Source organism: Sorex fumeus, unplaced genomic scaffold (genome assembly GCF_029834395.1).
Source record: "Sorex fumeus unplaced genomic scaffold, SorFum_2.1 ptg000128l, whole genome shotgun sequence".
NCBI classification, from domain to species: Eukaryota; Metazoa; Chordata; class Mammalia; order Eulipotyphla; family Soricidae; genus Sorex; species Sorex fumeus.
Window position 1 is genome coordinate 40623356 of NW_026606185.1, and position 15411 is coordinate 40638766.

The following is a 15411-nucleotide window of genomic DNA, read 5'->3' on the forward strand; positions in this document are numbered from 1 at the left end:
TCCTAATTTTTTTATTTCTCTTTTTTTTATATAATCCACAAATCACCTGCATTTACTGAAAATATTTTTCTGGGAAAGGGGCATATAAGCATATATACTCATACTCCTTCTCATGGAAAGCTTCAAATATCCTAAGGGAGAAAAGATTCTTCCACATAAAATAGACCATAAACTAGCAGAATAGTTTCCATGTGACCTTATTATTTGGTTCATTAGACCCAGTACTTTGTTTTTTATTATTCATTCATGCTTCCATTCATGCAATCACTCAATGAACAAGAGTTAACACCCATTAAAGGTAAAGCATTTATAAGAGAAAAATGTTTTCAGTGATAGGAACAAAGTGGAGTTTTTTTAGTATATTTTCTATAAACTACTTTCAGTCATTTCAAAACATAACAAATACCTTACAATACTTGTTCTAGAAAGTTCTAACTTGAGTTGGGCAATTGCTTTAAGTTTCAGTTTTAGTTAGCAGTTTCCTTTACATTCTCCCTTATGAGACCTTTTATCCATCCTCCAAATAAAATATATGCAGGATCTTTCAGGAAAATATATGCACCAAGAATTGCACAATCAGGTAATTCCTGATGATGTTGCTACGTCTGGTAGTCATTAATAGCTTCTGAGGTGACAGAGGGAAAGTATATTTTCATTCTGGGTATATCCTCTGAACAAAAATAGTTTCAGGAATACTTAAGGGAGAAGTATCAGTGTTAAAAATTTGCAGTTTTTCACTTGGGTTGTTATTTTTTACAACCAAGATAGAAAGAAATCTAAGCCAAGTTTATACTGATTTTTAAACCATAATTTTCACTCTAATGTATCTAATGTATCCTAATCTTTCAATTCTAATTGAACACAAAGAAGCCCTTGATTGAGCTTTTTTTATACTTCTAATTGGTTGTGAACTTGTGAGTATATACTTTTACAAAATTTCATCCAACTACATTCATAGTACCACAAATTCAGTTGTTATAGCAGCCTAATTGAATTTACACTTCCCCCACCCAGAGTACAAAGGCAATTACATTATTATATTTCTCTTGCATGCCATTTTTTCTTTTAAGGTCTCAAACTAGTTATGAGGAGATCAGGTAACTTTTGAGCTTTACTGGTTTTTTGTTTTGTTTTGTTTTGTTTTGTTTTTATCTTTGTGAAGGGCCTGCTTTACACTGAGTTTCCTATATAATCTTCTCTCTAGTTTCTACTGAATTCTACTGTTTTTCTGGACTTTATAATTCAGATTGATGTATAATGCATCTGAATTATACATCAATAAGAATTAATGCTGTATATTTATCTCTTGAGTTAGTGTACTCCAGCACATTCCCACTTTATCAGTGTAGTTTTATTTAAATACTTTTTCTTATAGTTAATTTTTTAATTTGTGTGGGAGCCACACCCAGCTGTGCTCAGGGCTTGCTCCTGACTCTGAGCTCAGGGATCATTCCTGCTGGGTTTGGGGATCCATATGGAGTGCCAGGAATCAAACATGGGCTTACTGTATGCAATACAAGTACTTTATCACAGTATTATTGCTCTGGATCTGCTTTTTAAAAAATAATTGAATCATTTCTAAAATGTGTAATAATTGTAATGCAGTAAAGATGATAGATCTGTATTAGCATTAGAAAATGAGGTTCTGCCGGGAATGTAATTCAGTGGTAGAACATGTGCCTTGCATGAGTGTAGTTCTGAGTTCAATCACTGCATCACAGAAAATCTTATTGCTGGTCAACTTGAAAGTTCTTTCTACCATCATAGAGTAATTTCCACAGTAATGCTTGTCATAAACCATGATATTGGTGACTGGTAGTGCTTATACCTTGCTAAAAATAAGTTTCCTGAAGGCATAGGTCTCCATTTTTTAAATTTCCATGATTCTCCCCTAGTTAAGTTACATATGTAGCCTTGTAATAATTATGCATGGGCTAGGTAAATTCCCAGTTGCTTTCTATCATTTATTCCTTTGCTTCTATAAATTGGTTGCAGAGAACCAAGCCCTTTTGGATGAATGAATTGTGCTTGATCGCTATTATCTCTCAAATTCAAATAATATACATTGGTTGAGAGCGAAGTTATTAATGGTTTGGGGGAATGTGTCTGTAACTGAATAAACCTGTGAGTTTATCACATGACAGAAAATTTAACTGAGACCTTTCAGTTATACAGGACTTAGTGAAGCATAGTTCTTCATTTGAACTTTTTAGCTGTATGAAAGACAGAAAACTTTTTCGCATTGAAGAATTAGTAAAATAGGAGGTAATGAAGGACAGTAGACACAAGGGTGAAGAATATTGCTCCATAGTTGAAAATCTGTCTCATGCACTGGAGGAGAAGGAAGCTGGAATAGAGAGAGTGATCGTGGAGGTATCATTCGGGATGGGAGATATGTGCTGAAAGTACATAAAGGACCAAACATGATAGCCTCTCAGTTTATATATTGCAAACCATAATGCCCCCAAATATAGAGAGAGTATGGGGGAAATTGTCTGCTATGAGACAGGGGGAGGATTGGAATGAGGTGAGGGGATATACTGGGGACATTAGTGGTGGAGAATGTGCACTAATGGAGGGATGGATGTTTGATCATTGTATAACTGAAACTCAGACATGAAAGTTTTGTAACTGTATCTGTATCTCACCGTGATTCAATTAAAACAAAAAAGAAGGGAAAATAAAAGGAAAAAAACAGGAGGTGATGAAACCAACCAAAATTACACTATGGAGGAACAGATAAAAGTCTACTCTATCTTCCACTTGATAAAAATCTTCATCTCTTTTTTTCAGGCATAAACATCACGTTGGTAATTCTCATAATACATAAAAATTACTTGAGTAAATTATTTATGCCTGAAATGTTTAAAATCAAAAGAATATCCTGAGCATCTCTAGGGACATAACATAATATTCTTAAGAAGACTTCAAATTCCTTTGAAAAAATAACTAAAATAATTAAAATGTTACTTAACAAAACTCCAGTGGGTTTTTGAAAATGGTTCATAACTTTATATCAGTGTTCTTTCACTGAACCAGCAATAAAGAACTTTCAAGTAAGTTTTTCACCTTATTGGGAAGGCCAGAGATTTAACTACTGCTGTTCTTTTCTTCTTACCTTTCACCTTCTTCATAAAAAAAGCAATTAATTAGATGATTATGGTAATTTATTTAATAGAACTTTGTTGAAAGTAATTCACAGGCTATATCCTGGTCATATGGGAGCAGCCATATTGGTCATTAGAGTGGCATTTCATTTGTGTCCCGTGCCCTCACAGAACCTTCTCTTCCCAGTACAAAGAAGAGTTCACTTTTTGCCTCCCATTCATGACTGGTAGATAATGAATTCTAGGCACACCTATAGACTTAGTTGACCCAAATTAATTGGTCATAGAATAAAACACCATATTTTGACCCTAAAACCATAGCCATATATTTTAATAGATTATAAGAAACTAATTAGTAATTACTGTTTTAAAGTGATGATCCAGTCTTAGTTTGGTGAGTGATTCTTCTGCTTATTCTATCAATAAATTAAAACTTGGAGCAGGAAGGGTGATGCGATTTCACTGTCAATAACTGGCCCTCAGTTGTAGTAATTCTAATTGTTAAGAGTTATTTTTTCTTCACTTTCTTAGTACTAAATATCTTACATAAGAAACCCTAAAACATTGATTTTTAAAACGACAATGAGGTATTATCTCACACTACAGAGACTGGCACACATCAAAAGAACAAGAACAACCAGTGCTGGCATGAACACAGAAAGGAACTCTCATTCACTGCCTGTGCCATATTACACATAAAATGAAACTATTTCAGTTATAACCATTCATTTGAATTCTACCTCTACCTTGCATCTGATTATCTAAGAACATTGAGTACATTTGTATATTGTCAGTGCATGCGTATACATATGACCCTAAGCTAAATATTGCTTAATTGGTCTGCCTTTAAAATATATTTAAAATCTTTGTGGCTTAATTTTGCTCCATATTAGATTTATTGGCTACATCCATACTGTTGCTTAGTGATATAATTTATTTCTCTCTATTCACTATACAGATTGTCCCCCCTATTTGCTACTTGCCTTTTTACTATTGTAAAAGTGCTATATGGTCATTCTCATGCATATTTCTTGATATATTTATACATGTAATTTCTCTGATTTACCACCTAAGAATGAAATTGCGTGTTCATAGACTAGACACAAGTTTAAAGACAATGCTAAGTTGTTTCCAAAATTGGTGATGTAGTTTACTCTGTCCCTCTAGCAATGGTTTCTAGAATAATTCTGGTTAGTTTGATATAGACATTAAAGTGGAAAAAAATAAAAAAGTTTAAACAGATGAAGTTTTGCTTGATGAATAGGATAGAAGTGGTGAGATAATGAGGATATTTATCAAAGGAATGATTAAAATGAAATTCCATGAAATTTAGGTTGGGTCAAGTGTGAAGTCAAGGTTTGAGTGAAGGATGCATACCGGATGCGTGGTATAGAATTTCTGACTCAGAGGTCCTTTCATTTACATAGTAGAGAAGTTTATAGTGAGTGGGAGTTATATCCTTGGACATAGTTCCAAATGGAAATTCTAGAAAAGAAAAAAGAAACCAGAAAAAGAGATAAGAGAGTATATTGATACCACTGAGAGAAAAGAGAAAACTCCTCACTGACTTCTCCAGAAACATGTTTTGTTTGTTAGTTACAAACTTCTCAAAGGATATACTAAAACTATAGCACTGTAGTACTGTCCTCTCGTTGTTCATCGATTTGCTCAAGTGGGCACCTGTAATGTCTCACAACATATTGTGGGACTTGTTGTTAGTGTTTTTGGCATATCAAATACATCACAGGGAGCTTGCCAGGCTTTGCCGTGTGGGCGAGATACTCTGGATAGCTTGCCAGGCTCTCCAAGAGGGGCTGAAGGCAAACACCTTACCTGCTGTTCTATTGCTCCAGGCTCCAAAGACAAACAAACAAACAAAAATAAACCAAAGTCAAAGTGAGATTTATGGAAAAGTTGAACTTAGACCTGCCACTAAAGCTTCTGAAAGTCCCAGCCTTTCCCAGAGATACTGATGTAATCACTGTATCACTGTCATCCTGTTGTTCATCAATTGCCTTGAGCAGACCCCAGTAACATCTCCTTCATCCTAGCCCCAAGATTTTAAAAAGTGCCACATTCGAGGCTCTTTCAAGGTCAGGAGAATGAGTCCCATCATTGTTATTGGTTTTTGGCATATTGAACATGCACGGGGAGTTTGCCAGATTCTGCCATGTGGGCAGGATACTTTTGGTAGCCTGCCAGATTCTCCATAGTAAGAACTAGATAATAAGATGTCGCACAGCCACATTTGCTTCCAGAAGCAGGGTTTTATAGTCTCATGGTCTTGGCTGTTGATGGGATTACACGGCGCTGGGGACAGTTGGTGGGTGTAACGCCTACATACTGGAAGATGGGGGATCTGGGTGGAGGAGGCCCCAGTCCCAATCCGAGCAGGCTTGGAGATCTATGCCCCGGGTCCTGCACATCTGGGTTCCTCTGCTGGTTCCTTCATACGTGAGGCTTGTTCAAACTTGTGGAGAGTGGTCTTAAGCATGGCTGTGGCTGGAACCAGAGGTCTTCAGCTGCAGGGGCTCTGCTCAGGGTGGGGAGGGAAACTCAACCCACCCTCCTCCAAGAGGCCCCGGTGAGGTGAAGACAGCCAGGCTCAGAGGCAGGAGACTCTTTACTGTTCTCTTCCGGGAGCAGAGTTTTATATAGTCTTTGGGTCTTAGCCGTTGATGGGATTACACAGTGCTGGGGATAGTTGGTGGGTGTAACACCTACCGACTAGAAGATGGGGGATCTGGGTAAAGGAGACTCCAGTCCCAATCCGAGCAGGCTTGGAGATTTACACCATGAGTCCTGCACACATGGGTTTCTCTGCCAGTTCCTTCATGCATAAGGTAGTTCGAATGTGTGGAGAGTGGTCTTAAGCATGGCTGTAGCTGAAACCGGAGGTCTTCCAGCCACAGCCATACTTAAGACTGACATAATAAGGACATTAAAAAAATAGTTATTTGGGTGCCAAAATTTGCAGAACTCCACCCCGCTGAGAGTGGGAATTCCCACTTGGCTGATGCACACAGATAACAAAAACCACACTGATACAAAAATGGGTGAGAGGTAAAGATCCATGGAAGACACAAGACCTAACATTGGTGCCTTCCGATTTTACACTGTAGCAGAGCAGCTACTGGGCAGCCTCCCCTTCTGTCTGGCCTCACAGTGTGGGGTGAAGAGGATTTTCCATCTCAGCACCTGATGCAGAGGTGCCTATGAGAATCTACTGGATTATTCTGGAATCAGATAAGACACAAATTTGCAAATACGTAAAATAACAGGATGTCTCTTCCTTTAGTTTTAGAAAAACATATTACTCTTAGATAATCAAGAACAAGTTTGTACCTGCTATTATTAGGTTTTAGTTTTTTGGGATTTTTTTGCCTGTTTTTTTGTTGTTGTTGTTTGGTTTGGGGGCCATACTCAGCGGTACTCAGGGCTGACTCCTGGTTCTGTGCTCAGGGATTACTTCTGGTGGGGCCTGGGGACCTTACGTGGTACCAAAGACTAAACCCATGTTTGTTGCATGCAAGGTAAGCACCCTACCCACAGTACTATTGCTCCAGCCCTATTGTAAATTTTTTTTTCATTTTGGGTCACACCTGGCGATGCACAGGGATTACTCCTGGCTCATGTGCTCAGGAATTACTCCTGGCGGTTCTCAAGGGACCATATGGGATGCTAGAACAGTGAAATAAAATAAAATAAACTTTTTCATTAGATTTATTTGAATGACTGTGACCAAATTTAGGGGCTGTCAGTGTATGCATAAACCCACTAAGTATATTTATTTGAGTTACATACATGAAACAACAATAGCAACATCAAAACCAAAACAAAAAGTATGTCAGTAGCTTGAGGAAAGTTGTTCTGCTCACAAGCTGAAAATCAAAAGGCAAATCTGGGTCCATGGCCTTTATCCATAATACTCTAAGATTATATCTGGTGGCAATTCATAAATCTATTTGTCATATACCTTTTGGGGTAACATTTAATGTGTCATCATTTGGGGGTCTCTTGAGAACAAGTATAGACTTTCATTAGACCCACAATTTTAATACAATTCAGGAAGCTGAAGTGTCTTTTGAGATTTGAATTTGGATCCCCTCTGGGTACAGGGCAGAAGCATCACACAAAGAAGTGCGCAAACTATTGTTGCAGGTGGTAGACCACACCTCCACCTCCACTTAGGGTTCCTGGGTTGGATAATATAAAGTGGGAAGGAGAGATGGAGAAGCCTTGAGAAAAAAATCTATTGCTTCCCTCCCTACCTACTCAGTCAAGCAGAGAAGTGCCTGGAAAATCTAGGACTGATGAAAGTCTTTGATAACACCAGCACCTGTGTCCCACCAGTTGTATCAGGCAGCTGTCAATTGTACCTGATGTCCAATTTTTCTGCATCCATGAGAGATAATCCCTGTCACCCAATTACTTGGGGAGCCCTGGAGTCAGGTGGGAGCACTTCGCAAGAAAGGAAATTCAGTCCTAAACCTCACTCTGGCTGCTTGAGTCTATTGCCTTTTCCTCACAGAAAAGAATTTTAGGAGGAGCAAATAGTGAAGTAAAACAAGTTTATTGGGGAAATAAAGGAAGGAAAGGAGAGAGAGTAGATTTTCAGTTTTGTTTTGTTTGGAGGCCCACACCTGGCAGTGCTCAGGACTTACTTCTGACTCGACTGAACTCGGGTCATCAAACAAAGCAAACTTCTTACCCATTCTAGCTCCTACCCAAGAGGTACATTTTGATACATGCTCTAGAGAGAACACAGGCTTCTCCGGGATGAAGAGAACCAGTAGTAGGATAGAGTTTGGGAATGGTTAAGTGTGGATATTTTCTATAGCCTTTTCACCAAATCCTTATACAGGTAGGAGTTAATGTTTTTTGTTTTTGTTTTTGTTTTTTACCCCTGGGGATAGCATTGAATTCATGGTGTTTCATTCTTGAGTTCCTATAGGGACCATTGTCAGTGCATTCTTGCCTCTCCTCTCTGGATCCTTAAGACCTGAAATTCTGCATCTCAATGCCTTTGCAGTCTCCTAAAATGGGTCCTTTGTGTCAAAGGCCTCCATGCCTTTGGATTGGTTTAGGCTTGAGAAACTTTCTCATCATACTTTACCAGGGTCCACATTCTATCTTCCCACCAGAAACTCTAGGACCTGAAAAGAAGAACTCAGTCTTGGGAGCAAGCAAGAAACTAAAATTCTGCTTGTTCTCTTTTCCCTTATATTCACAGGACAGGGTACTAGTAAGCAACTGTATTTAAATCTAAGAAAGATGCTCTCTTTGAGTTTACATTTTTTTGGCCTTTTCTTTTATTAGTGAAACACCATGAGGTACAGTTATAGATTTACAATTTTTTTGTGCTTGGATTTCATTTATACAATGATCAAGTACCCATCCCTCCACCAGCGCCCATCCTCCACCACCACGGGTCCCAGTATCCCTCCCACCCCGTCCCCCCATCCCACTCTGCCTCTGTGGCAGGGCATTCCCTTTTTTTTTTTTTTTGTCTAGAGGAAAAAACTGTCTTTTATTGAAATGCTCCCTGTGATATAGAGAGAGTCCAGTTGGTCCGTTTCTTATACTTGGTGTCAGGGGTTGCTTTAAAGATTTCTACATTGTAACTCCTTTCTCAAAGATAGAACTGTCATTATAAAAATTAGTATATATATATCTATAGATAGATAGATATATATCATTGTCACTTGTCACTTGTCATCCCGTTCTTTGATTTGCTTGAGCAGGTGGCAGTAACATTTCCATTCATCCCTGTTGCGTGATAGTGTAGCTCAATGGCATATTGGGGCATCATCCAGGGTCAGGAGAAGGAATGAGACCCATTATTATTACTGTTTTTGGCATATCGAATATGTCACGAATAGCTTGTTAGGCTCTGCCATATGGGTGGTATACTCTTGGTAGCTTGCTGGGCTCTCTGAGTGAGATGGAGGCTTTTGTGGACTTCAGGAAATACTTTGGAAAAAATTGAACACACACACATATATATGTATATATATTCTAACATACATATATATATATCTGGATATATATATGTATATATTATATATATATACATATATATATATATATCTGGAGGGCCTAAGTGTGCATTGCTTCTTCCCCAGCACACGGCAGAGTCCTTATGCTGTAAGATGCTCAAATAACAGTTTGAGCTTGTAAAAAGCAGGGTAGGAGTGAGGGTAGGCAAAGACATAAGCAAGCAGCTTCTTTAAAATAAGAAACCACAGACAAGGATACTTTTCACTCCACCAGTAGTGATACTTTTCACCCCAGGAGTGGTTTCCTGTGCTTGAAGATGCCTATAGAGAATTGCTGCTCTCCAAAGGGACACTCCAGCATATTTGACAGAGCCATTGGTTACTTTTCATTTGTTTTGAGTCAATCCCTAATTTTGCCTGGTGAATTCTAGTGCATTAAGATCCCTCATCTAGCAACCCCATTTGGCAATCTATTGTCTACCTCTCACCCTGGGTGATTTCCTACCTGTTGCCCATCCTTTAATAAATATTCTTCACTTGCTTTTGTCTTGGTCTTCTTCCTCATTTGCCCAGTAATATAGAATATGAACCATATTAGCCTCCCTATACCAGTTAAACTTGGTTGAATACTGATTGGCAAATAAGTAAATCTAAAAGGCATTTTAAAATAACATTGCTTAATAGAGTCTAGAGGGAGCAATATTCTGTATTTTACTTTAGATTTCCTTTTAGATGAAAGGCAGACATAGCCCGAGGATGAAACAAAGGAAAGATACTCGGTTGTTATGCTCACAAGGTTCTTGCTGCAGGGGCAAGATAGAGGAGTGAGGTTGGAAAAGAGTAACTTGGAGTCTTGGGAAGTTTGTGAGCAGCAAGTAGAACATTTCAGATCATGCTATTGAAGAGAACCAGACAAGATTAGTCCAGTTTTCATCAGACACTGAAATGCACTCTAATGAGGAGTTTTCTCGTGATTGAGAGTGATGGAAACAGAATCGGAGATATTCAGGGAGATAAATGACTGGGAGAGATTTATTGATGAAGCATGTGTAGAACTAAATGTGGGAGTTAAAACGGCAGAAAATGAGGTCCAAGAGAGGAAATTGAGGGAAGAGACAGCCTGTGTCAGGGGAAAAAGTGCTCACGAGGAACATAAAGGCATGATTGTGGTTAGAGTCATAGGATGAGGGATGAGTTAGATGCATTTAGTTAGCAATTTGGAGAAACCATCCCTCTGGACACTGGCAGCATATACCTGTGTCTTGATATCAGGAGTATGTCTCTCTCAAATTACCCCAGGGGAATATTAATCTCTTAATGTTTTTATCTAATTTAGCCAAGTCAAATTTCTCAATATTCTAGATTCCCAGTCAAAGTTTCTATCAACAAAAGGCCACAAGAATAGTGTGTTGGCAGGTCTGTCTCCTGACAATGGGCATTACACTCCTACATTAAAATTGTAGGGTTTGTGGCATAAGGATTATTAGACACCTGAAGCAGGTCGTATAGCAATAATGAGGGAGGTTGATGGTAGTAGAATATGCTGTATTCTTATTCTAACTTATAATAGAGTTTTTATTCAAAGAATGTTTACCTCATTTTTCTTTGTGGAACTGATACCTACTGAGAGACTCTCTTAAGCAGAGAGCAAATGGACCAAGTTCTGGGTCAGCTGCATACATGACTCACTCTGCTGGAGAATTTATATTTCAATGATCTATTTTTTTTGTATAAGAAAACACTGAAAATTTGTAGCCAAACGTGAACTAATTCATGTGATCATAAACTGATAGTGATAGGAGAGTAGAAAAATCTAAGATGAACTTCACTCACATTTCTGGAGTATTAACACTAGATTTCTCCCTCTGTTGATTTCTTCCATTCAGTGACTCAGCCTTGCCTTAATTTCAAGGTGACAGCATGTTTCTACCACCATCCTATTCTATGTGGTTGGATGAAGCTACTTAAAAGACGAGATAAGGCCAGCTCTAGGTCAAAGGACTCCACCTCTAATGGGAAGAGTCATAAAATGCCGAAACCAGAATTTTTATTGCACCAGAACTGTCACCAAAATCCTTTATAAACTTTTGAACTGAAATTAATAAACTTGCTAGCACTAATGTCTTTTCTATCTCTAAACTTCAATTAAAAATTTAATTCTCAGAGATGGAGAGATAATACAGTGGATAAGATGCTTGACTTAGATTCCACTGGCTTCTGTTAGGCATGTGATACTTTTATGGTCTTCCAAGCCCTCCAGGAGTGATCTCTGACAAGCAGGGCCAGGAGTCAGCCCTGAAAACCTTTTGGTGTGACCCCAGGTAAAAACAAAACAAAAAAATTATTTCTCATCTAGTATCACGGCTCCATAGTAGAGCACTTGCCTTGTATATGTGAAACCCTTGTTTCTAGTACCACAAAAATAAATAGGCAAACTATCCTTACTTTCAGGGGAATAGAAACTGGGGATAAGAATTCACTTAGAACTGCAACATATCAACAAAATGTTCTATCAGGGTAAGGAAGTATCATTGGTTAACTAGTGATCTTTCCCCACCCATGTGTTCAACTTTTATTCCTTTTCCCCCAGCTTTATTAGTATAATTGAAATACAAAATTGTGACTTTCAAAGAGCATAGAATGGTGATCTGATATAGGTATGAGCTGACAAAAGATTTCTATAAGTTAGTTAATTGTCATTTCTATCAAAACTTTTGCCCCTCGAAGAATTCGTCAGTTTTACTTTTCCAACAAAGTTCAATTATACAATCCTGTATTAACTATACTGACCATTTTATACATTAGATCCATAGGCCTTGTTTATCTCAGAACTAAAACTATATGGCCTTTGACCAACTACTCCCCACTTCCTGCTCTTTAGCCCTAGGAAACCACCATTCCGCTCTCTACTCTGTTTCAATGATGAGATCACTAGTAAAGTCAGGTAATATCTGTCTTCACTTTTTCATTTGCCTGGCTTATTTCAGCTGGTGAAATGGTGTTCCCATATTTATCCACATTGCCACAAATATGAGGAATGTGTGTGTGTATGTGTGTGTTTTCTTTATCTATTTGTACATAGAGAGAGAATCACTTTATTTTCATATCTTGGCTACTGTATATAATGCTGTGACACTGAAGTGAGTACAGATAGCTCTTGAAGTAATTATTTTTCTTACTTTTTACATATATTCAGAAGTATGGTTGTTAGATTATATAGCTGAGCTATTTTTAATTTCTTAAGGACTCTCTTAATAGCTGTACTAGTTTGCCTTCCCATTAACTTTGTAGAAGATCTTACATTTCTCTACATCCTTCCCAACGGTTGTTATTATTATTGTTTTTTTTTTTTAAATCCTGGTCTATTTCTTATTGTAGTTCCCAATTAAAACTTAAAATAGAGAACTAGGTGTCTTAGCTATGTGTGAAATACTATGAAAAATTTGTAGTGATTAATGATTATTATGATAGCTATGAGTTATTAAGGATGTTAGGAAGAATAAGATGTCATCATTAGAGCATCATATAATTGTGAGGGGGCTATGAAAAAATTAGCAATTATCATAGTGACAACTTTTGTAATAAGGAGATTGGTGGTATTTCTGATAATAGATCAGCTCTGATGGAAAAACTAAAAGGTGTCATGAAATATGTATGAAAGTAATAAGTCGTTATCAATAAAAAAATGTAAAAGAAAAACAAAGTATTAATTTCTATTGAGAGCTTCGCTCAAACGACATAGGCTCTAAAAATATCAAGACTGATCAAGACTATCTAAACTCCAAGACACAAGGGACATAGTAACTGGGCTTCCTTCTTGCTTTCTTATTTCTGTTTGTTCTACTTGTTTGTTTTGGGATCACACACAATAGTGCTCAGGGCGTGTTCTCAGGGCTTATTCCAGTTTCTACACTTAGAGATCACTTTTGTAGGGGTTCAGGGTCCTGGGACTTTATGGACTGCCAGTGATTGAATCCAGGCCTGCCAACTGCAAGGCAAGTGTCCTACCCACTCTTCCATTTCTCTGCCGCCCTCCCCACCCTTTTCTTAGGGCTTCCTTCTTGATTGAGCTCTGCTTAGAGGACATCAGTAAAGCAGTCAAAAGCCCTTCAATACACATTTCTGCTTCACCTTAAGGGATTGAATAGTATTTAAAACTTCATTTGTGAAAGATACAAACATAAAATGCAAGATGCATTGAAATAGTTCTATTAAAATTAAAGAATACATGACAAATATTATAAATCTTCCCTAAAGGACTTAAAATAAATCCAAAAAGACATTTTGTGTTCTATAGTTGGAAGTTTCAATATAGTATAATAGCTACTTTGCAAAATTAATGTACATATTTATACATTCTCAACAGACTTATAATTTTTATTATTTATAAACATTTTTATTCTATATGACAAGTAGACTTTCTATTATATATTATTGAGAAAGCATGTAATATTTCTAACTTAAAAAATGCTGCACATCAGAAATATAGTAAACTTCCAGAGGTAATACATTTTCATTTTATTCATTATTTTATTCCTTTTGTTTATATCTAATGCTTTCGTCTCATCAAATCTTATTTTGAAATATTTGAAAAAAACTATCATAGCTGTTTGAGCTGTTTGAACTTTTTCACCACTAATGCCATCCTTTTAAAGATTTTGTTCTGAAGCAATTTGTTTGCATAATGTTTTTTCAGATATGATGTCACTTTTTTATCCCACTTTTGAATATTTCTGATGGTATACCGAGCTTTGGAGAACATGGGGGTCTGCCCGGTGAGCTGCTCCAGCACCTTGGCCGCGCGGGTCAGCCTGTCTATGCTCTCCCCGATTCAGATGTTGAGGCAGAGCTTGAGGATGCGAAGTTCCCGCATGGGGTTCTCCTTTTCAGCCTGGTCCTGCGCCATGATAGAGAACAGGAAGAGGAGTGATAGCACAGAACAGGAAGAGGGCTGGAGTGACAGCATAACAGGTAGGGCGGTCGCCTTGCACGCAGCCAACATGGCCGACCCTAGTTGATTCCTCCGCCCCTCTCGGAGAGCCCGGCAAGCTACTGAGAGTATCTCTCCCGCACGGCAGAGCCTGGCAAGCCACCCGTGATGTATTCGATATGCCAAACACAGTAACAACAAAGTCTCCAATGGAGATGTTACTGGGCTCGCTGGAGCAAATTGATGAGCAAATCGATGAACAACGGGAGGACCGTGACCGTGACTTGAATATTTCTAATACTTTTTTGTTTTAACTGTGATTTTTCAGATTATAAAAATGTTAGACTATCCAGACTAGACATAGTTTCCTTCATCTATAGAACACTTTTTAAAATTTGAGGAAGTACTTAGATTCAAGACTGTTTTTTTTCTTTTGTTTTTTTTGGGTCACAGCTGGCAATGCACAGCGGTTACTCCTGGCTCATGCACTCAGGGAATTACTCCTGGAGGTGCTTGGGGGACCATATGGGATTCCGGGATTCGAACCTGGGTCAGCTATGTGTAGAACAAATGCCCTACCGGCTGTGCTATAGTTCCAGCCCCTGGTTTTGTTTTTCAATGATATTCTTTGGCTCACTCTACTATAGCCTTTTATCAGGTTCTAGCTCACTATTTTCCAGAGTCCTGCTAGAGCCTACAAAATGCTTAGAAGTTAGTAATTTCTCTGGTCAGATTAGCTAGGGGAACTCAATTTCTAGTGTTTGATTTCTGGAATCTAGTCAATCTCCTGGACATTTTTTTTTTATGCAGCTTGTCTTATTATCATTCAAAAATAGCCCCAAAGGAAACTTGCAAGTTTATTTTAAATCTGTAAAGTTTATTTTTGTTTGAAATTTCTTCCTTTTGGACTTCTGCCCTGCCAATTCTGGTCATTTTAAACTCCCTGAACTTTAGTCCTTGTCTTCTCACCCCAGTGAAATTGTCATGTTCTGCTTAGAAGCTATTTCTCATCCCAGGTAAAATGGTTATCCAAGAACAAGTCTGGAATAAAATCTCAGTTGAAGATATATAAATTGTTTATCAAGATATGCAAAAATTAAAAACCAAACAAAAAAAATAAAGAAAATGTATTCTTTCAACAAAATAAAAGTAACTAAATACAAATCTGAAAGTTTCCTTTAAGTCCTGATTTCTTGGAATCCCTGAATTTCTATCTAGCCAGATCGTTCAGCCTGTTCACTCATGCCTGTGGATCAGTGGTTTGCATAAGTATGTGTCATATACGAAACCCAAAGGTATATGTAGAAACAGTTGGGATGGACCGGCAGCAATGTAGTTATAAATGAAAGTGAAGCCTTCATATGCCTGTCCTTAT